This window comes from Macaca fascicularis, chromosome 1 (assembly GCF_037993035.2).
Source record: "Macaca fascicularis isolate 582-1 chromosome 1, T2T-MFA8v1.1".
NCBI classification, from domain to species: domain Eukaryota; kingdom Metazoa; phylum Chordata; class Mammalia; order Primates; family Cercopithecidae; genus Macaca; species Macaca fascicularis.
The window spans coordinates 8394871-8419534 of NC_088375.1; the positions used below are offsets into that span (position 1 = coordinate 8394871).

General features: G+C 42.0%; 1 long non-coding RNA gene across 2 annotated transcripts; it reads left to right on the forward strand.

The window, feature by feature from the left end:
• The first annotated feature begins 1988 nt into the window (after window positions 1-1988).
• Window positions 1989-8206, forward strand: LOC135968480 (uncharacterized). Of its 2 annotated transcripts, none has more exons than XR_010583334.1 (4): window positions 1989-2156; window positions 4311-4503; window positions 7010-7063; window positions 7498-8206. It is a non-coding gene; the product is annotated as an uncharacterized lncRNA (long non-coding RNA). The 2 variants fall into 2 exon arrangements; XR_010583335.1 differs by having other exon boundaries at window positions 1989-2128.
• The last annotated feature ends 16458 nt before the right edge of the window (window positions 8207-24664 follow it).

Below are 24664 nucleotides of genomic sequence, written 5' to 3' on the forward strand. Positions count from 1 at the left end.
AAATATAAAAAAATTAGCCAGTGTGGTGGCACGTGCCTGTAATCCCAGCTACGCAAGAGGCTGAAGCAGGAGAATTGCTTGAACTTGGGAGTCGGAGGTTGCAGTGAGCCAAGATCATGCCCCTGCACTTCCAGCCTGGGTGACAGAGCGAGACTCTGTCTCAAATAAATAAATAAATAAATAAATAAATAAATAAATAAAGATATGATACCAAAATAACTAAAATTTACAGAGACAAATATGACTCAATAGAAAAATTACTCTATCCAAGTACACAACAAACATATGAAAAGATGATAAAAGTCACCAGTAATCAGGAAAGTACAAATTAAAAAATGCTATGCCGTTTTTCATCCATTGGATTGGCCAACAATTTAAGATCTACATATTACATATTGTTGAGGGGTCAAAATAAAGTTCAGATGAGTTGCTGATGGAAATCACTACAGCCATTGGGGAGGACAATTTGATTGTATCTATTAAATGTGAAAATATACATACTCTTTCTCAGCGATTCTTTCCGGTCTCTAGGTTAAACAAATATACGTGGATATGGAAATATGCAAAGATGAGCAATACAGCATTCTTTATAAGAGAGGAATGGAGGAGGGTAGGAAGTAACCACATAATTCAACAGGGGAATGAGCAAATAAGTGAGCAAATGATTTAAAATCACATGGGTGATTATTCAACAGTTACAAGAATGAGCTATATTTGTAAGTATCTATATATATAGTTCCAAAAATAACATTGAGTAAACAAGTAAGCTGTCAAATAACATGTACCAATGTGTATAAAACCCCAGAAAGAGTATTTTCTCTGGTTATATGTGTGTGAGTGTGTGGGGGTGAAAGTATATAAAAGAACTCTGGTAATAGTGATTGGTTCTGCTTGGAGGTTGAGTCAGTATGGATTATGATAGATGTCAAAGTGATAGTTCGTTTCTAACCATAACATTCTAGTTTTTAAAGAAATTATCTATATTCGTGTATAACTTGTGCAATTTTTTAAAACGTGATACAAAAAACAAAAGCCAACATGCTAATATCTTAACACCAGTTAATTCCAACTGGTGCCAATATGGATGAGTTTTCTTGTCTGATTTCAACATGAAATCTTTTACCTATTCCAGTAGGAGTGAAGTTTCTCATATTAGAAATACAAAAGTACTACTATTCATTGATTTCAAATAATTTTATAATTTTGTCATGCCCTGAGAAACCCAAAATTTCTCTGAGTCCTGGCATTAAACAAAAAGTTTAAATTACCAGCAGATTCCATTTCTCTTGGATCTTTTTTTCTATCATATGCTTCCACTAAAGATCAATTTGAGCCTGAATGTTAGTGTTCAAATATATTGCATTTCAGATGAGTTATAAGAATGAAAAGGCAGAATTCTTTATTATTACTAATAAAGATAATTCATCAGCTGCTGCAAGAAAGCATGCTATTTCCAAGGGACTGGGGGAGGAGAATAGAGGCAATTATCTATTAACTGTACTCTCTATAGAGGAGCAAATTAAACTAGTAAAGATAAGGGGGGATTGTATCCTGAAGTTTATTTACTCCATTTACAGCATATGCCTGGCACTTGAGTACCTAATATACTAAATCTTTGAGTAATCTAATGCCCATTTTGCTCTTGGCTTCTAGCTCTGAAAGAAGAGTGGCAAACTAATTGTGAAAGCCACAGAGCCTCTTGTGGTCTTCACAAAGCCTGGTGTATCCAAATGCAGATTAGTCTCAGGGATGCCATGTCAGTTAAGAGTAATCTAGGGTCCTTTTAAAACTCTTGGTGGGGTTTGCCTAAGATTCGAAGCCTAAAGCTCTGAATTCTGAGTTCCCTGATTACGGACTGAGGAAACAATATCCCCAAAATGGAAAGCTCCAGATCTGTGTGCTTAGATTTAGACTCCAAGGACTGAAAATCCTGCACGTAAGCTGTATGTCTAAGTAGTATTTATGATGTAGCAAACCAGCCAAGAGCTGGTGGTTCTGATCAGCAGATAAGGAAGGGACAACATCTGACATCTTTACCTACTTTGACTGTGAGTATATGAAATCCAGGCAACCGAGTAAATAGAACAGAGACTGGAAGACGTGATACTTCCTGGGAGAATATGTGCTGGTAAGGATCAATCTCATGGGCTTCTTAGGCAGGTCTTGCTAACACAAAATCTGTGGGTGCAAACAATATGTATTCTATATTATATATTCTACCTTATATTATATATAGACAGATCTAATTTTCCCCTATCTGTCATCAACACCCACCACCTATTTGAAGCACAAGTTTCTAATATTGTATTTACGGGCAAAAAGTCAGGACCATCAAATGGCCTGTGTGTGAACTGCTGTGCACACTGAGCAAAAACAGAGTAAACTTTTATCAATTTGCTGTTTGTAAAATGACTTCAAGATTCAAAGCCCTGATCCATCATCTCCTCTGTCAAAGATGCCTGGAGGAGTGTATCAAGCTGCACCAGACGTAAAACCAGTCATAAGCATGTGGCTTTGTCTTCTCTGTTTTCAAAGAAACTTTTTTGTTTTTTTAGGCAGGGTCTCACTCTGTTGCCCAGGCTGGAGTACAGTGGCACAATCATGACTCACTGCAGCCTCAACCACCTTGGCTCAAGCAATGCTCCCACCTCAGCCTCCCGAGCTGGGATCACAAGCGTATGCACCATCACTCCCGGCATTTTTTGTTTGTTTGTTTGTAGAAACAGGATCTTGCTGTGTTGCCCAGGTTGGTCTCAAACTCTTATACTTAAGTGAATGACCAACCACAGCCTTTCAAAGTGAGGCAGGATTTCTCTCAAGTCACATGTCAGCTGGAGACCCCCAGCAGGTGATGCCCTTGCCCAGGCCTTGCTCGGGCCTGGGTTTGCTGCAGGAGACACCCCATCCACTCAGCCTGCTGGTCCATGCCCAGCCTGCATTCTAGCATGGATCCTGCTGCTGTGGTGACTGTGCACTCAGACCCCAGCAGGAGCGGGTATGTAAGCAAGTGAGTGAGCAAGTGAGCACAGGGTCCAACTGGCTATTCCAAGTGCCAACACAGAAGCAGGTTCTGTGCAGTGCTTGTGGTTGGACCAGGCATGTCGCAAGCCACTTCCACAGTGGACTCCAGCGTCTAGACAAGGGGAATGCACTGGTGCCCAGGCAGTGGTGCCCACCACCCCAAAGCCCCAGAGGGGGTGTTACAGTGTGCCAGTTAGCTCTTTTAGTCCCACTGTCTGCAGCCCGAGGACAGCAGCATGTTAACAGCTCTGTCAGCCCCTTGCCCGACTCTGGCCTGTAGCTTCGGGGTTAGCTTGGCTCTGCCACTGCTTCATGTTAACAGCTCTGTCAGCACCTTCCCCAACTCAGGCCTGCAGCTTTGGGGCTAGCTTGGCCCTGCCACTACTTCCTCATGTGGGGCAGCTCGGCAGAGGGCAGAGTGCCAAGGTGTTACAGCTTTCTCTGTATCTACACTCAGTGGGTCCCAAGCTTTTGTCCTATGTCTAAGAAGAATGAGGATATGCTGACAATTGAAAGGTCAGGAGGGCAAAGAGGAATTTTGTTAAGCAACAAAACAGCTCTCAGTAGAGAGGGGACATGAGGCTTGTCACCCACCTGAAGTCAGGTGGTTTGTCTGTCCGTGTGGCTAGGTCTGGGGCTTTTATGGGCTCAGAATGAGAAGTGTGTGCTCACTGTTTTGTGAGTATACAGAAAAAGTTAAAACAAAGGCATCACTCAATGGTGGGCATGACAATGTAAAAAGCCACTCATCAGGGAGGGGTAGATATATGTAAAATAGGTGAAAGGTGGGGATCAATCAGAGGAAGGCGTGCCAAACAGGAAGACAGGTTCTTAATCCGGTCTGTGGGTTTGACTTGTAACTTGGCTTTCAGGCTTTAAACTGTTTTTTGCTTGAAGGTGGGGCTTCACCCAGGACCTGCCCCTATCTGCCTAGGCATTTCACTGCCTCCTGACATTATCAAAAGTGCTGGGATTACAACTGTGAGCCAGCGCACCTGACCCTTAGAAAAACTTACCTTTAACTTGGGCTCACTGGCAGCTCTCATTGCATCGGTTCTTCTGAGGCTTTGAAGTGAAGAAAGTAGAACTGGAAAGGCCCTATGATAAAGTCAAAATTCTGTCTTCAACTGTGGGTTCTAAAGGGTTCTCCTGTGACCACACATGAGGGTATTACACATTCAAAACTTTTCCATGTGACTTTCTAACATTCTTGTTGTCATTGTAGGATTAAAAATTGCACCACTGACTCAGGAAAATAGTAATAACTGGATTTTTTATCTTTAGCTTAGGAAGGTTCCCACAATAATCTCATCACAAGACTCATTTGTTCTCACCTCCAGAGTTCTGGGGGGGTAAAAAAATACATAAATGCAAGGATTATATTATATATACGCCAAGAGAAAGCAAATACTGCCTATTAAGAAGTAACACCTAACGGGCTGGGCGCAATGGCTCACGTCTGTAATCCCAACACTTTGGGAGGCTGAAGGGGACGGATCACCTGAGGCCAGGAGTTCAAGACTAGCCATAGCAAAACCCTGTCTCTATTAAAAATACAAAAATTAGCCAGATGTGGTGGCTGGCACCTGTAATCCCAACTACTTCGAGGCTGAGACATGAGAATCGCTCAAAACCAGGAGGCAGAGGTTGCAGTGAGCCAAGATTGTGCCACTGTACTCCAGCCTGGGTGACAGAATGAGACTCCATCTCAAAAAAAAAAAAAAAAAAAAAGAATTAGCAGCCAACAAATTAGCAAGGAAAAGCTCCTATAAACTCTCTGCAATCAGGAATTTCAGAGAAATGATAGAATGTAGAAAATGACTAAAGTCCTAGGCTAGAGTAAGATATTGTAAGTCCATACTCAAAGTCCAAATGGGACTTACACTGTAGCATGTCTATAAAAGACCTGGGTCTTCATTGCAGACTCCGAGTTGTCTATTCTACCAATAGCTAAACTGACATGTCTGTCAAACCTAAGAAATCTTCGCATAACCCAAGGTCACAGAATTTTTTTCTATGTTTAGTTCTAGAAGTGTTATTGTGTTGGTTGTATATTTAGAAATTGCATATTTAGGTCTATGACTTGTTTTAAGTTAATTGTTGTGTATGGATTGAAGTTCAGGTTTAAAAGCTTGCAACACTCACTTATTGGTACCAGTAGCTTTTACGTAGGTTCAATTGGTCCAAAGTGTGGATCATTGAAATTTCAGCTTCTGACAGATCTCTTTAGTTTCTCCTCATTCTCTGGGAAGAAGAGCATCAGGGTAAACAAAGACTAAAACTGTCGGCAGATATTACGTTGGCTCCAAGGCAAGGACCAGGATTCCTATGCTTTCTGTCTACCTGTGATAAACTCCTCTGGGCAGAGCCTCTTCTCAAGGAAAAGCCCTTCCATTGTTCCAAGACTTTGGTTAATTTCCAGAGTTTTGAAAAAAAAAATGATTTTGATAAGTTTCACAAGTGTTAGATCTTCGTCATACTTTAAAAGATAAACAATATGATATGTGAATTATATCTCAAAAAAAGTTGTACTAAAATTAATTATATTTCTTTATAGTAGCAGTAATCAGAAACTAGAATGTTAAAATCAATAGTATTTATAATAGCATAAAAGAGATGAAATAATAAATTTAACAAAATATGTGAAAGATCTGTACAGTGATAGCTTCAAATATGACAGAGAAATTCAGGAACATCTAATTTAATGGTGAGATATACCTTGTTCATGGGTTGGAAAAAATAGACTCACATACAATGACAACTGATTTTTAACAAAGACACAATGATAATTCAATGAAGAAAGTATTGTCTTTTCAGCAAAACATGCTATAACAATTTGATATCCATGAGAAAAAAAAACCCTGAAACTTCAAACACAAAAATTAACTCAAAAGTGTTCATAGACCTAAACATAAAACTAACACAATAGGACATCTAGAACTAAACGAAGAAGAAAATGTTTATGACCTTGTGTTAGGCAAGGATTCCTTACATATGACACCAAAACAAGATCCACAAACAGGCAAATTAGTTAATTACATTTCATCAAAATTAAAAACTTCTGCTCTTTGAAAGACATCGTTAAAAGAATAAAAAGTTAAGTCAGAGTGGGAGAAAATATTTGCTTTATTAGCTACTTGGTAAATCTAGCCTTACAGCTAGCAAGTGGTAGAAGTTAGGGTTCAAATTAATGTATGGCTGACTCCAAAGCCCATGTTCCTCACCTTACTCAGACAAGGCTCCTTATATACACTGGACACTGTCCCTGCCCATGGTATATGCTTAATACATGGTTATTGTATGAATAACTACTAAATTAAATAGAAGGCAACCCAAGCGTACATATATGATCTAAAATAGTTTCATTAGAGGCCTTATAAATAATTAAATAATATATATATAGAAAATACAGATCACAATTTTTAATTCATAAAAATTAAAATTGAAAGAGAAAGAGAAACATATAAGATACAGTAAATCAAGAGGCATTCCAAGAGTAAGATCCTAGTGAACAGATCCGGATTGGAGAATTATCACTTTTTTAATAGTATGTGGTCTTCATGGGAGTCCCAGAATTTAAAACACAGCTTCAAATAGGGAAGCAAGCATTATCTAGGCATTTGACCTCACAGACATTAATAGCCACTTCACATTTACAAGACTGAGTTTGCGGTGATGTCTGGGGAAGAGTTAATGAATTGGCCTCAATTTAACATTTCAAAGAAATGGTATGCTCGTTTGTTATCCAATAGATATTTAAGATTATAGACTGGTTAATTTCCAAGGTTATATGAAATAGATTTTTTAAGGTCTTATATTTCAGATAGGGCAGCCAGCTTCTTTAAAATACATACACACTTCCAAGTGGAAATCACTCTCACGAAAGCAAAAATCTTCACTAGGCAAATTTAACGTTCAACTCGGTCAGCTAAAGAATGTAGGAGGCCAGGCATGGTGACTCACGCCTGTAACCCCAGCATTTTGGGAGGCAGAGGCGGGTGGATCACGAGGTCAGGAGATCGAGACCATCCTGGCTAACACGGTGAAACCTGTCTCTACTTAAAATACAAAGATAATTAGCCGGGCATGGTGGCGGGCACCTGTAGTCCCAGCTACTCGGGAGGCTGAGGCAGGAGAATGGCAGGAACCCGGGAGGCAGGAGCTTGCAGTGAGCCGAGATGGCGCCACTGCACTCCAGCCTGGGCTACAGAGCGAGACTGTCTCAAAAAAAAAAAAAAAAAAAGGAATGCTGGAGAACTTACTGAAATAAATTTTTTTTTTCTGGTTAAAACAATAATTTCCCTTTGTTTCCTCATAAATCAGGATTTAACACATATTTTGGGCCTTGGAAGTCCTTCCCAATGAGCTCTTGGCATTCCTTCATCTTAGCATCATAGATGCACACTATATCACTATTTATTTTCAGTGCCTGTTTCTCTGTTTGAACTGCTATTTAATCTGTCTTTCTCTATCCAGCATCAAGCAAAGAACTTGGAACACCCTGAATGCTGCATAGAAGGTTTTGAAACTACTTACCTGTTGCGGAACACCTGCATAACTTTAAAATGCATCAGTCAATCTCGAGAGTGTGGCCATGCTTCCCGCTTTTTAGGATCTAAAGTTAACTGCGACTCCAAGTATACAAGACTTCTTTGGGACCCACGAAAGCGTCTCTACATGCTTATGTTTGCCAGATTCAGTGGTCTGCTGAAACCTGGCCCTAGCTAATGAGTTAAAAAGCTCTAAGTAATCCCGAGCTGCTTCTGAATGTCCAAGATCACTTGTTCATTGGTTGGTAATATTTTAAAGAGCCATTTGTTTAACTGCTACTCTGGATCGTATATTCTGAGCCCCAGCTTTTTTCTAAAGTGAAGAAAATACAATATAAAAGTAAGGCCAAATGCCTTTCTACCACGGAGAGAAAACTGACTCATTGGAATGCTTCTGTTTTTCATCACATCAAAGATGCATCAACATAAATCAATCATTATATCATGCACCATCATAAAAAAAGGGGGATAAAAGCCCCTAAATCACTGCCAATTAAACCAACACAGTGCTTTTGTATTATTCAGAATTTTTATCTTAGCCTTATTGAAAGACCGTTTTTTAGAACATATTTAAACAATTCTGTCATATTTCATTCTTGCATAATCATTAAAAAGGGAAACATGAGAGATATAAATGAAAGATTTCCAAATGTTTCCTCTCGTTCAGAATCGAATTCTTCAGAACAATTTTGCAACCCAGACTCTTTGACGTCCTCGTTTTCCCACCACATATGTTATCAAGAGCATGGTAAGGCAGAGCTTCTTAGAAGATGGCAATGTTGTTGTCATTGAACACTGGCACTGATCTTACAAGTTTTGATTTTGGCCTCTTTTTTTCCTGTGGGGTGGGAGGCAGGGTCTCACTCTGTTGCCCAGGCTGGAGTGCAGTGGCACAGTTATGGATCACTGCAGCCTTGGCCTCCTGGGCTCAAGTCGTCCTCCCACCTCAGCCTCCCAAGTAGCTGAGACCACAGGTGTGTGCAATTGTGCCCAGTTTATTTTTTATTTTACTTTAAATTTTATTTTTTACTTTATTTAATTAATTTATTTATTTATGTATTTTTGAGACAGGATCTCACTTTGTCGCCCAGGCTGGAGTGCACTGGTGTGATCTTGGCTCACTACAACCTCCGCCTCCTGGGTTCAAGCAATTCTCCTGCCTCATTCTCCTGAGTAGCTGGCAGTACAGGTGTGCGCCACCACTCCCAGCTAATTTTTGTATTTTAGTAGAGACAGGGTTTCACCATGTTGGCCAGACTGGTCTCGAACTCCTGGCCTCAAATGATCCACCCGCCTTGGACTCCCAAAGTTCTGGGATTACAGGCATGAGCCACCATGCCCACCCTAATTTTTATTATTTTTTTTTTTTGTAGAAATGGGGTCTCACTGTGTTGCCCAAGCTGGTCTTGAACTCCCGGTCTCAAATGATCCTCCCACCTCGGCCTCCCAAAGTCCTGAAATTATAGGTGGGAGCCACCACACCTAGCCATCTCTTCTTTGTCTTCCAGAAAGTGTCAGTGGAAGGTTTTTCAGGCAACAACCAATATTCTTATTCCTTCCTGAAATGGTTCTCAAGTGGTCTATTGGCCTGAGCATTGAAGTATGCACGTGGTTTAGTCTTGCACCAGAATAGCAACCAATGACTGCATGTACAGGCAGGGCCAGCTAGGGTATGAGATAGTGATTGCAAGATGCGCCTCAATTTCAGAGAGGTAAATATGGGTGGAAATGTCTGTGTTGGAGCCCTTGCTGGGATCTGCTGCTTTCTGTTTGTGTCATCTTGGGCAGGAGAGCAAAAGTGTTTCGAGCCCTGAATTTGGAGTGAGAAGAAAGCCACATTTTAATCCTGGCCCTATGACTCATTAGCTATGGGACTTTGGGCGACGTGTTCAAGTTTCTACGGATTCAATTTCTCCATCTGTTAAATGAGGATAATGGAAATACAAAGTTACTGAAAATACCTTTGTAAGAAATTAATTCCAGATACCTAGTAGAAAGTTCAATGAATCTTATATATTATTATTCTTATTACTTAATATCTTTGAATCTGAGCTCCCTCAAGTGTATTATATGGAGAATAATAATAACATTTATCTTACTCTACCCACAGAATTATTCAGTGAGTATCAAGTTAGCCAGAATTTTGAAATCACTATGTAAAGCACTAGGCAAATACAGGATACTTCAAGGAATTACTATGTCTTTGTCTTTGTTTCCATTGCTCTATCCGTTATTACAAAAATTGGCTGTGTGATTCACATGCAAGAGTCAGAAAGAGATGAACTCCTGTTCGTGAGACCCACCTTGTCACCCTTGCAACCAAAATGGGCTAAATATTCAAAAGTGTCTTGGCAGAATGTTATACTAACACAAATGGTTTTGTTTGTAAAAGTGAATCATCATCTCGTATACTTGAAAGTTAGAATACAGTCTGCTTTAGAATATCAAAAACAGAATACAGGGATGCTTTCCCTCCCGTTTCACACTACACTGGCATCAGAATATCAGGATAGTTTTAAAAAATAAATTGCAAGGAATGGATAGTTACCTTGTTATTATTTGTCCAAGTTAATGGTGTATCTCTTCACAAAATGATACAGACTTTTTAGATTTTTACTTTCTATTCTGGTGCAGGAAATTAAATTTAAATATACTTTGACAAATCCTTTTTCATTTATTTCACCTAGATAGGAATTTTGGAACCACTGGTGGGGCCACTGGAAAGGAAAGTAAGTCCCATTATGCCAGCTGAATGTTGGAGTTGATATTAAGAATAATTTTCTGTTTAAAGCAGAGAAAACAGAAATATAGATGAATCACTAAGTCTTTCGTGAAAAAACATGAAGTCATCCATTGTTTTATATATTTATTTATGTATTTATTATTTTATTTTATTTTTTTGAGGCAGTCTCACTCTGTCATCCTGGCTAGAGTGCAGTGGCTAATCTCAACTCACTGCAACCTCTGCCTCCCGGGTTCAAGTGGTTCTCCTGCCTCAGCCTCCCGAGTAGCTGGGATCACAGGCGCCTGCCACCATGCCCAGGTAGACATGGGGTTTCGTCATGTTGGCCAGGCTGGTCTCAAACTCCTGAGCTCAAGTGATCTGCCCGCCTCAGCCTCCCAAAGTGCTGGGATTACAGGTGCAAGCCACCATGCTGGGCCAATTGTGTTATATTTAAACATATATCCTAAAGTCTTAAACAAATATCTCAGAACATTAGTTTGAATTCTTCAGTTGCAAGCAAAGAAACCCGTTCTAGTTAACTCACAAAGAATTTGGGAAGCCTGTTGGGACTCACACACCTGAGGGAAACTAGAACATAAAGTTGGATCTGAATCCACCAGGCAGCCTCAACAGCAGGAGCGCAGGCCCTGCACCTTGGCTGTAAGGCAATGAGAGAGAGCTCCACCCATTTGCCCACTCTCCAGCCCTCGGCACCATGATCCTGGCAGAATGTTTCCAACAATCTGAGTGGAAGTCACAAGACTGTCAGTCGGCAATTTGGGAGCTAATGAGAGAAAGCACTTATTTGGGGTGCTAGGCTTTAATTAGTGTTTTTGGAAATAAAGAGGTAAATCTCCCAGAACGAGCAGCCCAAATGAGGTCGTGGTCCCAATCCGTCAAGACTCCTCCAAGTCTTTTCTTCTTTTCTTTTTTTGAGTCAGAGTCTCACTCTGCAGCCCAGGCTGGAGTGCAGTGGTGTGATCTCTGCATACGGCAACCTCTGCCTCCTAGGCTCAGGCGATTCTCCTGCCTCAGCCTCTTGAGTAGCTGGGACTACAGACACCAGCTACCACACCTGGCTAATTTTCGTGTTTTTAGTAGAGACAGGGTTTCGCCATGTTGGCCAGGCTGGTCTCGAACTCCTGACTTCAAGTGATCTGCCCACCTCGGCCTCCCAAAGTGCTGGGATTACAGGTGTGAGCCACTGCTCCCAGTCATCCAACTCCTATCTCATCTAACTATGTTGACCAGAGAAGGCTGCCCAGAAGCAGTGAATATAATATCCCTTGTCTGGGCTGCCTTCACTGCTTCTGGGCCACCTCTTCAGGTGAACATAGTCACATAAATATAGATCGGAGGCTTCAAAAAATGCCTCATCTGACTATATGAAGTTCCTAAAATAAATCTCTTCATGGTTTCTAGCTGTTTTCTGGGTAAAAATCCGAGACTCTTATTTGGCTCTTCATAATCTCTGGAGTCAGAATATTTACGGCTCAAATCTGACCCCACCATTAGCATCTCACTTTTTGAGTCTCAATTTCAGTTTTTATAAAATGAGCATAATGGTTGCTGTGTGATTAAAAGAGTGAATACAAATAACACAGAACAGTGCCTGGCCCAGAGTCAGGGTTTTGTAGGTATTATTTTTCATCTTGTTAATGTTTTTACCTTTACAATTATCTAATGAAAAAAAGCATCCAGTTTAGTCTCGGTGATAGGATTGCAGGCACCCGAAGTCCCACTGTGATTGACTGTGTGTATTATGGGTGAAGTAATTTCCTAAAAAGAGACTAGGTTACTGTTAGGAAGAAAAAGTAAATGCCAGATGGTGTATTATTAGTCGGGGTCCTCCAGGGAAAACAAAAAACAAAAAACCAGAACCAATAGGAAAGTGCATCTATAAAGAAATTTATTTTAAAGAATTTGTTCACATGACTTCTACACTGCTGGTGGGAATGTAAACTAGTACAACCACTATGGAAAACAGCATGGAGATTCCTTAAAGAGCTAAAATTAGAACTGCCATTGGATCCAACAATCCCACTACTGGGTATCTACCCAGAGGAAAAGAAGTCATTATATGAAAAAGATACTTGCACATGCATGTTTAGAGCAGCACAATTTGCAGTTGCAAAAATGTGGAGCCAACCCAAATGCCCATCAGTCAATGAGTGGATAAAGAAACTGTGGTATGTATACACGGTGGAATACTACTCAGCCATAAAAAGGAATGAATTAATGGCATGTGCAGCAACCTAGATGAGATTGGAGATTATGATTCTAAGTGAAGTAACTCGGGAATGGAAAACCAGACATCATATGTTCTCATTCATAAGTGGGACCTAAGCTATCAGGATGCAAAGGCATAAGAATGACACTTTGGGGACTCAGGAAGAAATGGTGAGAAGGGGGTGAGAGATAAAAGACTACAAGTTGGGTTCAGTGTATACTGCTCAGGTGATGGGTGCACCAAAATCTCATAAATCACCACTAAAAAAGTTACTCATGTAACCAAACACCACCTGTTCCCCAATAACCTTTGGAAATAAAAAATTAAAGAAGTAACAAAACAAACAAAAAAGAATTTGTTCACACGATTACAGAGGCTGACAAGTCCTGAGATTTGCGGGGTGAGTCAGCCAGCTGGAGACCAGGAAAACCAATAGAATAGTTCCAGTCTGAGTCTGAACACTTGAGAATCAGGAGAGCTGATGATAAAATTCCAGCTCAAAGGCTGATAGGCTCAAGGCTCCAGGGAGAATGGATGCTTCAGTTTCATTCCCAAGGCAGGAAGAAAGCTGATGCTGCAGTTCAAAGGCCGTCAGGCAGGAAGAATTCCCTCTCACTCAGGGGATGACCAGCAATTCTGTTCTACTCAGGCCTTCAACTGACTGGATGAGGTCCTCTCACATCAGGGAGAGCAATCTGCTTCACTGAGTCTGCCAATTTAAACGTTAATCTCATCCAAAACACCCTCACATCCAGAATGACGGAATGACGTTTAACCTGGGCATCTCCTGGCCCAGGCAGTTGACACATAAAATGAACCAATTCAGATGGCAAGCAAATAGTAACAATGTTCTACGTGCAGTGATTTGATTAATTTGATAGAATATTGCAATTTATTTAAATAGCTCAAATTCATAGGGCATCAGCATTGAAGTGCCATTGTTTAAGCAAACGGGAAACTGAAAATACCATCCTCTTAATAAGGCTGGTCCCCATGTTACCAGTGGAGGGGGTCCACATTTAAATGATTTTCTGAACAAGGCACTAAAGTAGCTAAGCACAGGCAATTATGTAAGTAACACTTTGAGACTCGATTCTTTAACCAGCCCCTTCATGATTCCAAATTTACATCCCCACTGCCCAGCTTCAGAGTCCCCATGCAATTAAAGGAAAATAAAAGATCTTTTATTCTGAGAGCCTTGATGTCTAAGACACAAAGGTAGGTGACTTTTTTTTTTTTTTTTTTTTTATGGAGTCTGACTCTGTCGCCCAGGCAGGCGTGCAGTGGCACAATCTAAGCTCAATGCAACCTCCACCTCCTGGGTTCAAGCAATTCTACTGCCTCAGCCTTCCAAGTAGCTGGGATTACAGGCACCCATCCCCATGCCCGGCTAATTTTTGGGGTCTTTTTTGTTTGTTTGTTTTGGTTTTTTTGGGTAGAGACGGGTTTTCACCATGCTAGCCAGGCGGGTCTCGAACTCCTGACCTCAAGTGATATGCCCGCGTTGGCCTCCCAAAGTGCTGGGATTACAGCCAAGTTAGGTGACTTTTTAAAAAATCTTAATAAGTGTTTTCTTTTAGATGTAGCCTCAGATAGTCACTGCTATTGGACCATTCTCTAAGCCTGGTTTCTCTTGTCATCATTTGATTTCCTCAGGGCTTAACAGTTGTGTTTATTCTTCAATATAATCTGAATCCATGGAGAAGTGTGTACCCACAGTTCCATCACATGGGTGCAAAGACCGCACAATCTATCCTTCAGATGTTATCTCCGAATATTTAAGGTGATGGGTATCCCAACTACTCTGACTTGATCATTACACATTATATGGATGTATTAAAATATCACATGTACCCCCAAAATATGTACATGTATTATGTATCAATAAGAAACAAAATTTAAAAATGTATATTTGAACAAAACAAATTATGAATCACAGACTCCCGACAAAGTTGACCCACATATTAGCATATTCGAATCCAGTGGTAATGTGACCCTCGTGAACCATTGCCAAAGTCACTGAAAGCTTCTTACAAAGGAGAAAGAAAGCCAAGCAGGGTGGTTCACACCTGTAGTCCCAGCACTATGGGAGGTAGAGGTGGGCAGATACTTGAGCCTCGGAGTTCGAGGCCAGCCTGAGCAACACAGTGAAACCCCATCTCTACAAAAAAATACAATTAGCCAGGCATGGTGGCACGTGCCTGTAGTGCTAGCTACCCAGGAGGCTGAGGTGGGAGGATCACCTAAGCTCACGGAGGTCGAGGCTGCAGCGAGTCATGATTGTATCACCGCACTCTAGCCTGGGCAACAGAGTGAGACCCTGTTGAAGAAAAGAAAAGAAAAGAGAAGAGAAAAAAATTAAAGTGGTTTTTTTTTTTGTTTGTTTGTTTTTGAGATGGAGTCTCGCTCTGTCACCCAGGCTGGAGTGCAGTGACTGGATCTCAGCTCACTGCAAGCTCCACCTCCCGGGTTCACACCATTCTCCTGCCTCAGCCTCCCAAAGCAGCTAGTACTACAGGCTCCTGCCACCTCCCCCGGCTAGTTTTATATATTTTTTAGTAGAGACGGAGTTTCACCGTGTTAGTCAGGTTGGTCTCGATCTCCTGACCTCGTGATCCGCGCGTCTCGGCCTCCCAAAGTGCTGGGATTACAGGCTTGAGCCACTGAGCCTGGCCTAAAAGTGGTTTTTAAGTCCTAAGGATGATGATGTAACACATTCCTAACTATTTAACAAGCCTGACATCTAGTGGTCAACCGGTGTATCTAAGGTAGCTAAAAGAGACAGATCAGCCCTTATTCAAGTTAATTGTGATGGAAGTATTGTGTAGATACTGGAAGTGTACTTCTGAACATCGGAGTCAGTGAGACTGGGTTAAAAGGGAAGAATGGAAATTATTATGCAAGTCACTCAGATGTTTGTTCCACCTGTCTATGATAAGATAACGTAATTGAAGTGGGCCAAGAGCCGGGAGTTCTGAGCAGTCACTTCACAAGGGAAAGGGAGACAGAAAAAAGAATGAGGCTGGGCGTAGTGGCTCATGCCTGTAATCCCAGCACTTTGGGAGGCCGAGGTGGGCAGATCACTAGGTCAAGAGATCTAAAAATACAAAAAAAAAATTAGCTGGGCATGGTGGCGTGCGCTTGTAGTCTCAGCGACTCAGGAGGCTGAGGCAGGAGAATCACTTGAACCTGGGAGACAGAGGTTGCAGTGATCCAAGATCGCGCCACTGCACTCCATTCTGGCGACAGAGTGAGACTCCGTCTCAAAAAAATAAAATAAAATAAAAAATATAAACAAATAAAAAGAATGAGCCCGAGGCAGTGCATATTTGCATATTTCTTAATAATTACAATAATAGCTATTTGACATGATACTGTACGATGGGTCTTACACTTTTCATACATTGCTGTCTTTCCAGAAACTTTGAAAAACAAGTATTGCAATTCCCACTTCATCAATGATGAAACTGAGGAGCAAAGTGACTTGCTGAGTTGCCCAAATTCTTATAAACAAGACTCAGTAGAGCCAAATCACCATCTTAGATTCATTTGTTTGTTTGTTTTAATGTGAGTCAGGGTCTTACCCATGCTGGAGGGCAGTGGCACAAACAAAGCTCACTGAAGCCTTGACCTCCTGGGCTCAAGTGACACTTCCACCTCGGTCTGCCATGTAGCTGGGACCACAGGGGCACACCACCATGCCTAGCTAATTTTTTGTAGAGACAGGGTTTCGCCATGTTGCCCAGGCTGGCCTTGAACTCCTGGACTCAAGAAATCCCCCCGCCTTGGCCTCCCCAAGTGCTGGGATTACAGGCGTGAGCCACAGTGCCTGGCTGATCCTAAATCTTTTACATTCCAACTAGGCCGCCACGCCATATTGTCTCTATTATTCAACAGGCAGAGAGAGAGAGCAAAAGCAATTTATTCTCTCTGAATTGGTAAGTTATTACGGCATCATATTCATCCATACATTGAAGACAAATTTTTTAAAGGCATCCTACGGAGCTCTTGAGTGTTTTTGCTATTCAATTGGTGTGTGTGAATCATATTGGACTTTGTTTGATCCTGTTTCATGTTTGCTTTTGTTTTTCCTTTAGAATGTTATAATTTCCAACTGGAGATTATATTAGACTAGAAAGGGCAATCAAAGAGATTTTTACTCCCTCCATATCCCCATTTTCTGGTCAGAGAACAAATTCCCAATAGACGTGGATAGCTTGAAGCACTGCCAAACTTTCACTCTTGGAGAAGCCTTTCAACCAAGGACAGTGGTTTAGGTGTCTTTCCAACCAATACCCAGCCTTCAGAAATTCAGTGGCCTGCTCAAAGATTTTTAAATTTAGAGATTATAGGGCCCAGGCAATAAGCATGGCTGGACTTTACATTGCTTTGTAGGGCTAAGTTTTGTGTCACTCTAAATATCTTAGGACATTATTCAGTTTGTACCTCATAATTTCTGGAAGAATTCCTCTGAATCCTCCAGATGTCAAGGGACTTACCCAGAGCTCCCAGATCCCCCGTCTGTGTCAGACACCCCTACTATAATTGAGCAAGGGTAAGGGTTCTAGGGGCAATGTGATCCATAAACACACCAAGCAAGTGACCTAGAAAATGGTCCAGCCAGGCGCAGTGGCTCACGCCTGTAATCCCAACACTTTGGGAGGCCAAGGCAGGTGGATCATGAGGTCAGGAGTTCAAGACCAGCCTGACCAGCATGGTGAAACCTTGTCTCTGGTAAAAATACAAAAATTAGCCAGGCGTGGTGACATGCACCTGTAATCCCAGCTACTTGGGAGGCTGAGGCAGGAGAATCACTTGAACCCAGGAGGCAGAGGTTGCAGTGAGCTGAGGTCACATCACCGCACTCTAGCCTGGGTGACAGAATGAGATTCTGTCTCAAAAAAAAAAAAAAAAAAAAAGAAAGAAAGAAAATGTTCCTATGCATGAAAACAAGGAAGAAAGTGGATGGTGATGTACATGAATGAGGTGCCTGGGGGGCAGGGTGGGTACACAGAAATTCATGAAGCTGGCACGCTCTCACTGCTTACAACAGTCATTGGCCATTTAACAAAGGACCACTTGTCCTTGAAAGAAATGGCGAGCAGGAAATGGGCAGGCCTGGGATCAGATTTCCTCTCTTGTCTAAGGTCTGGATGTTGGTTCACTCAAGAGTTGAACTCTGGATGCTGGAGAGCCACCTGCCTCTCGGGGTGGTACGTTGTAGACAAAGACTGAAGTCTATGTACTCAAAGAGCTGGGTAGGCAGACATGCTAAAGTTGGGAGCCCAGGCATGCAGTCAATGAAGAGCGTCGGCCAAGTTTAATACCAACAGGAAGGGGCTTCTTAATCCGCTAAATGCTAAGAATTGATTGCTGGCCCAGTAGTGTCAGAACATGTCCAAGGCTTTCAGCTGCAGTCGGGTCTCTGCACCCTAGAAAGCCAAGTCTTAATGGCATCGCAATTAGGTCACCTGCAGCCTAACCTGGGGGACAATGACTCCGCCAGGCTGCCAGAGATAGTTTCAACAGCAAACCACGTGGCAACAACAGCCACAACAGTGAAAGCACTGACGTTGCTCCAATAAAATGGGTAACACCTAGGACTGATCCTTTAAAAATATCCATGTACGTAGATGCAAGTTTTATTTTATGCCTAAAGCGGGTGAATGGGATTTTAGTTAGAATCCTACAAGGTGTCTGTTAAAAATTCAATTACTTTGACATATCACCTCTCTGAACCTTTTTTTTTTTTTTAACCCAGAGTTTTGCTCTTGTTCCCCAGGCTGGAGTGCAGTGGCGCGATCTCGGCTCACTGCAACCTCTGCCTCCTGGGTTCAACCAATTCTCCTACCTCAGCCTCCTGAGTAGCTGGGACTACAGGCATGTACCACCACACCCGGCTAATTTTGTAATTTTAGTAGAGATGGGGTTTCTCCATGTTGATCAGGCTGGTCTCGAACACCTGACCTCATGATCTGCCTGCGTCTGCCTCCCAAAGTGCTGGGATTACAGGCCTGAGCCACTGTGCCCGGACACCTCTCTGAACTTTCTGTGTCCATACGCTCTCTCGGAAGAGCTATAGTTGAGAAGGTTTTCAACTCTAATCACCATTTATCTTCCAACTTGGGTGAGGAATAGGAATTAAAATCCCAGGGTCTGAAGTTTTCACTCTAGTAACTTTTCCGGAGAGGGGAATACAAGTATAAAACATATTTCTCCAGATGTATTTGTCTTCCTTGGAGACTTTTTTAAATGATTTTCATTCTTTTAAAGTACCAGGGATATTCCTTTATTCTTGAGGCATGCATGTCTGACCCTGGCCCTGACTAAATGCTGGAAACATATACTTTGAAGAAAGTCAGATAAATTGAAAAATTCCCTTGTGGTGTAATCCCTTTTTCCTCTTTATAATGACAGTACAGTATAAATGAGATGGTCTGGATCTTTGTAGATGGTTTGTCTTATTTATCTTCCCACTTCTCCCCAGTTTCCTCTGCTTTCTACAAAGGACCTTAACACATTTTTTTTTTACCTTGTGTTTCCTTCTTCATGCTTCATTTTATACATTCTAAGTTTTATTAATTCCTATTTTTGCTAGCTAGTATTTAAGATTTGCAGAATCCAGGCAGCTTGAATCTTACCCTATTTTATATCCCTTGATAAGGAAAGTAAATGTATCATGCCACTCTACTCCAGCCTGGTGACAACAGAGTGAGACTCTGTCTCAAAAAAAAAAAAAAAAAAAAAAAACAGTGAATAACCTTGAACTGAGCACTTCTTCTCTTCTCTTTGTTTCATTCTAAGTGATCTACTTCATCAGGTTTCCTGGCTTTTTTCTTTTCTTTTCTCTTTTCTTTTCTGCTTTTTCTTTTCAGATAGTGTCTTGCTCTGTTGCCCAGGCTGGAGTGCAGAGGCAGCATCATGGCCCACTGCAGCCTCAACCATCTGCGCTCAAGCAATCCTCCCACCTCAGCCTCCTGAGTAGCTGGGACCACAGGCACATGCCACCACATCTAGCTAATCTTTTTATAATTTTTTCTGTAAAGACAGGGACTTGCTATGTTGTCCAGTCTGGTCTCAAACTCCTGGGCTCAAGCAATCCTCCTGCCTTGGCTTCCTAAAGTGCTGGGATTACAGGCATGAGCCACTGGAGTTTCCTGGTGTTCATTTGAAGTGTATATTTGAGCTGTACGTGGTGGTGTGTGCCTGTAGTTCTAGCTACTCAGGAGGCTGAGGTGGGAGGATTGCTTGTGCCCAGCAGTTCCAAGTATAGCCTGGACAGCATAGCGAGGCCCCATCTCTTAAAAAAAATGTATATCCAGTAACAATCAAATATATGAATTCCTGGTTAAACTCCCCAGACTCCCAGCCCTAAATCCCAATCTCAACCATCTATGTGGATGTCTAACATATCCAAACCCATACTCTTGATTCCCATAGGGCAACACCTGCACCATGTTGACGTTGCACTTATCAGAATCCATCATGTAGGCGAAGGCTTGAACCACAGCTAAATCTGAGTTTTGGCAGATGCCTCGTGATTTCCCCAGAACACACGAGGATGGAAGGTCTACAAGTTATAGCTATGAGACCATCCCTCACTTGCCTCCTTGTCTTCCCTTGGATGCTATCAGGAGATAAGTTCTCATCGGCTCTCTAGTTCTGATGAAATGTAGGGTGTCGGCCGGGCGCGGTGGCTCAAGCCTGTAATCCCAGCACTTTGGGAGGCCGAGATGGGCGGATCACTAGGTCAGGAGATCGAGACCATCCTGGCTAACACGGTGAAACCCCGTCTCTACTAAAAAATACAAAAAACTAGCCGGGCGAGGTGGCGGGCGCCTGTAGTCCCAGCTACTCAGGAGGCTGAGACAGGAGAATGGCCTGAACCCGGGAGGCAGAGCTTGCAGTGAGCTGAGATCCGGCCACTGCACTCCAGCCTGGGTGACAGAGCGAGACTCCGTCTCAAAAAAAAAAAAAAAAAAAAAAAAAAAAAAAAAAAAGAAATGTAGGGTGTCCTGCCAACCACCCTCAGAAGAGAGCTGCAGAGGCCACGGTACTGTAGTCAAGAATTGGCTCCTCAGCAACAAGGAGGCAGCATTCCTGCTGCCATCGCCCAGCCCTTTTTGTTTCAGATCGTTATTTCGGTGTGTGAGACAAGAACCAGAGAGGGAACTGGCCTCTTTCACTTACTCCTCTGTTCACTACCTATGTATTTAATAAGCTGTGCAAGTGTCTCATCATATCTTTACCAGTAAGATCAGCCAAATCAAGGCCTTGACCTTGGCCGGCCTTGGGCTTATGACCTTGACAACTTTCCCCACTGCCTCCTTCTTCTGCAGTCTTCTCCATCTCAGTACATTGTAATACCAGCATTCAATGGCCAGAAGTTTAGAGTCATCTTTGCTTCCTCCTTTTCGCACCCAGTCCATACTCTCCAATATATCCTAAATCCTATTGACTCAAATTCCAAAACAAACCCAGAATTGGACCACTTCTCACCATCTCCAGTCCAATTCCCCATTGCAGGCATCTGTTTCTCTCCCCGGGAAGATTGCATGAGCTTCCTATGTGATCTCCCAACTTATTCCTCCTTCTGCTTCAATCTGTTCTCCAGACACCTTCCAAGGTGATTCTTTTAAAAAGTGTCAGAGCATGCTATCTTTGCCCTGTTCACATCTCTCCATCTTCACATTCTATCAAAAATCTCTATAGGATTTGCCTCTGTCCTCTCTGATCTCAGCAACCACTGTTCTGTACCTTGTAATTGCCTGATGGGTTCTTCCTGCCTGCTACACAGACAAAACCAGTTCACCAAAGATCATGGTATTTCAGTAAAGAAAGAGTTTAATTGGAATGAAGCTGGCTTTGTTAGAAATGGCGCTACTACCCAAATCAGTCTCCCGGAGGTTACATTTTTTTTGAAGGACAGTTTAGTGGGCAGGGGACAAGGGAATGGGTGCTGTTGATTGGCTGGGGATGCAATTGTCAGGGTGTGGGAAATGGTCGTTGTGCACTGAGTCCACCTCTGGGTTGGGGAGTCCACAGGACTGGTTGAGTCATCAGTCAAGGATCTGGGTGGAGTATATCAGTTGCTAGAATGCAAAAGTCTGAAACACATCTCGAAAGACCAACCTTAGTTTCTACAATGGTGATGTTATCTACAGGAACAATTGGAGGCGCCACAAGTCTTGTGACTTCTGGCCACATGACTCCTGAGCAGTAAGGGATTACAAAAACTATGCCTGCATTGGCCAGGGGTGGTGGCTCACGCCTGTAATCCCAGCACTTTGGGAGGCCAAGGCTGGTGGATCATGAGGTCAGGAGTTCCAGACCAGCCTGACCAACATGGCAAAACCCTGTCTCTACTAAAAATACAACAACAAAAAAATTAGCTGGGCATGGTGGCGTGCACCCTTAATCCCAGCTACTCAGGAGGCTGAGGCAGGAGGTTGCAGTGAGTCGAGATCATGCCACTGCACTCCAGCCTGGTGACAAAGTGAGACTCCGTCAAAAAACAAAACAAAACAAAAAAACTATGACTGAGTTTTAGCAGAATTTAGATTCCACCCATAATCCTAAGCTCCTGGTCTTTGATTAGTTTTACAAAGGCAGTTTAGTTTGGGGAAGAGCTATCATCATCCTTACTTTAAGGTTAAGCTATAAACTAAATTCTTCCCAAAGTTAGCTTGGCCTGCACCCAGAAATGACCAAGGACAGCTTAGAGGTTTGAAGCAAAATAGACAACTATGTCAGATTTCTCTTATTGTCTTAATTTTGCAAAGGCAGTTTCATCCTCTTCTCTCCTTCCTCCTTCTCAGAAGGCATATTCTCACCTTACGACTGTCACAGTGCTTATGCCTGGAACAGTTGCCCTCAGATACTAGGACAGATGCCCCTCCATGCGTCTACTCAGTTATCTCCCTTATCAGTGAGGCCTTCCTTGTCTGCTGTAAAGCAGGCCCCTGCCGTCTGCCGCTTGCATTTAGTTTCCTTCTTTCCCTGTTTTATTTTTCTCTACAGGAACTATCATATCCCATCAAATTTATTTATCGTCCAATTGTTTATTATTAGACTCTTTATTTATTTATTTATTTGGAAACAGGATCTCGCTCTGTCTCCCAGGCTGGAGTGCAGTGGCACAATCTTGGCTCATTGCAGCCTCCACCTTACTGGCTCAAGCAATCCTCCCACCTCAGCCTCCCTAGTAGCTGGGACTGTAGGTGCACGCAACTGAGCCCAGCTAAATTTTATTTTTTTAACTTTTTGTAGAGATGGAATCTCACTATCTTGCCCAGGCTGGTCTCCAACTCCTTGGCTTAAGCAATCCTCCTGCCTTGGCCTCCCAAAGTGCTGGAATTACAGGTCTGAGCCACCGTGCCTGGCCTTGATGCTCAGTAGAACGTAAAATCCATGAAGTCCAAGAGTTCTTCTGCTCTGTTTCTCTTGCTCCTAAAACAGGGCCTGGCACCTAGTTCAGTGCTCAACTATATTTCCTGAAAGTATGAGCCACAAAAGTGTCAAACATTCTTCAATGAAACAATGGAACCCAATATTTACTACATTATAGATGTGTGAAGTTGAATCAATCTGTCTTGGACTTATGAATGAATTTCCCTACTTTGAAAGGATAATATCTCAATACTTAATGGCTGTATGTTTTATAATGACAACTAAACTTAATTAATATTTGGTAAGTATATAAAATAGATAGTATATCAGTGTAGTAGAACAAAGTATAAAACCTTGAATTAAATATCATCCCTGAAAACATGGAGTTCAAAATCTATTAGGGGAAACAGATCCAGACATAAATAGTTCCATTTTAAATATATTTAACAAATATGTTGCATTCGACCATTAGAGGGTGAACATTAAACATTATTATCCACTTCTTCAATTGCTGGTGCGTGCTGAGCACTCTGTAAATAGTAGCTGATGTTATGGTTGTTTATCACGAAATAACAAGTGAATCGTTCTGCCTGGTGAGAAAAGAAGTCTTGTGAGACTTTTTGAGCCAGTCTTCACAGGGTAAGCAGATACTTGCTGTTGGAAAAGCAGAGGAAGAAATTGCAGGTTCCACTGCCCAGCCATGCTGCCTGAGGCCATCGGGTGTGTAGCAAGAGGGGAAATAGCTGTCTCAACTGGTGATGAGCAAAAGTGGGAGATCAGAAGCAAAGACTGGACCAGGCACGGTGGCTTACGCCGTTGCACTCCAGCCTGGGCAATAAGAGTGAAACTCTGTCTCAGGGGGGAAGAAAAAACAGGCCGGGTAGGGTGACTCACACTTGTAATCCCGGCACTTTGGTAGGCCAAGGTGGGCAGATTACCTGAGGTCAGGAGTTCAAGACCAGCCTGGCCAACATGGTGAAACCCCGTCTCTACTAAAAATACAAAAATTAGCCAGGCTTGATGGCACGCGCCTGTAGTCCCAGCTACTCAGGAGGCTGAGGCAGAAGAATCATTTGAACCCAGGAGGCGGAGATTGCAGTGAGCCGAGATGGTGCCACTGCACTCCAGCCTGGGCAACAAGGGTGAAACTCCGTCTAAAAAAAAAAAAAAAAAGACTGAATGAATTTCTTGTTATCTCTGCTTTAAGAAAGGTGGGATTTGGGGATGCTATGGCTTCAAAAAAAAATCACACACACTAAAAATAAGCGTAAAATTGTATCAGTAGATAATCTGTGTTACTCACATAATGCAAGTTTCCACTGAGTGAGAAAATATCTTTCTTTAATTCCATTTCCCTTGAAAATAGTGGTTTCAATTAAACGGAGGAAAAAAACTTGAAAAACTTAAGCTTCAGGAAATAGGATTTTTTAAAGAAAATCAAAATATACAAAGTAGTTTGGTGAAATCAAACCATTACCAGATTTCTTTTTTTTTTCCAGAAACAGATTTGAGAGTTAAATCTAATTGGCTATTAAATATATTCCTTTTATAAAGCCCATTATGTCGTACTCTGTTTCAAAGCTTTGGAAGATAAATATAAATAGTATCTCATCCTAAGCAAAATTAAACTAGCGTAATTTCATTTGGAAATAAATACCTAGAAAAATAAATACCTACAAACGTTCAAAAAAGTAAAATCTGTTAGTCTGACAAAATCATCTACAGTGAAAAGGCAGCTTCGGGAAGGAA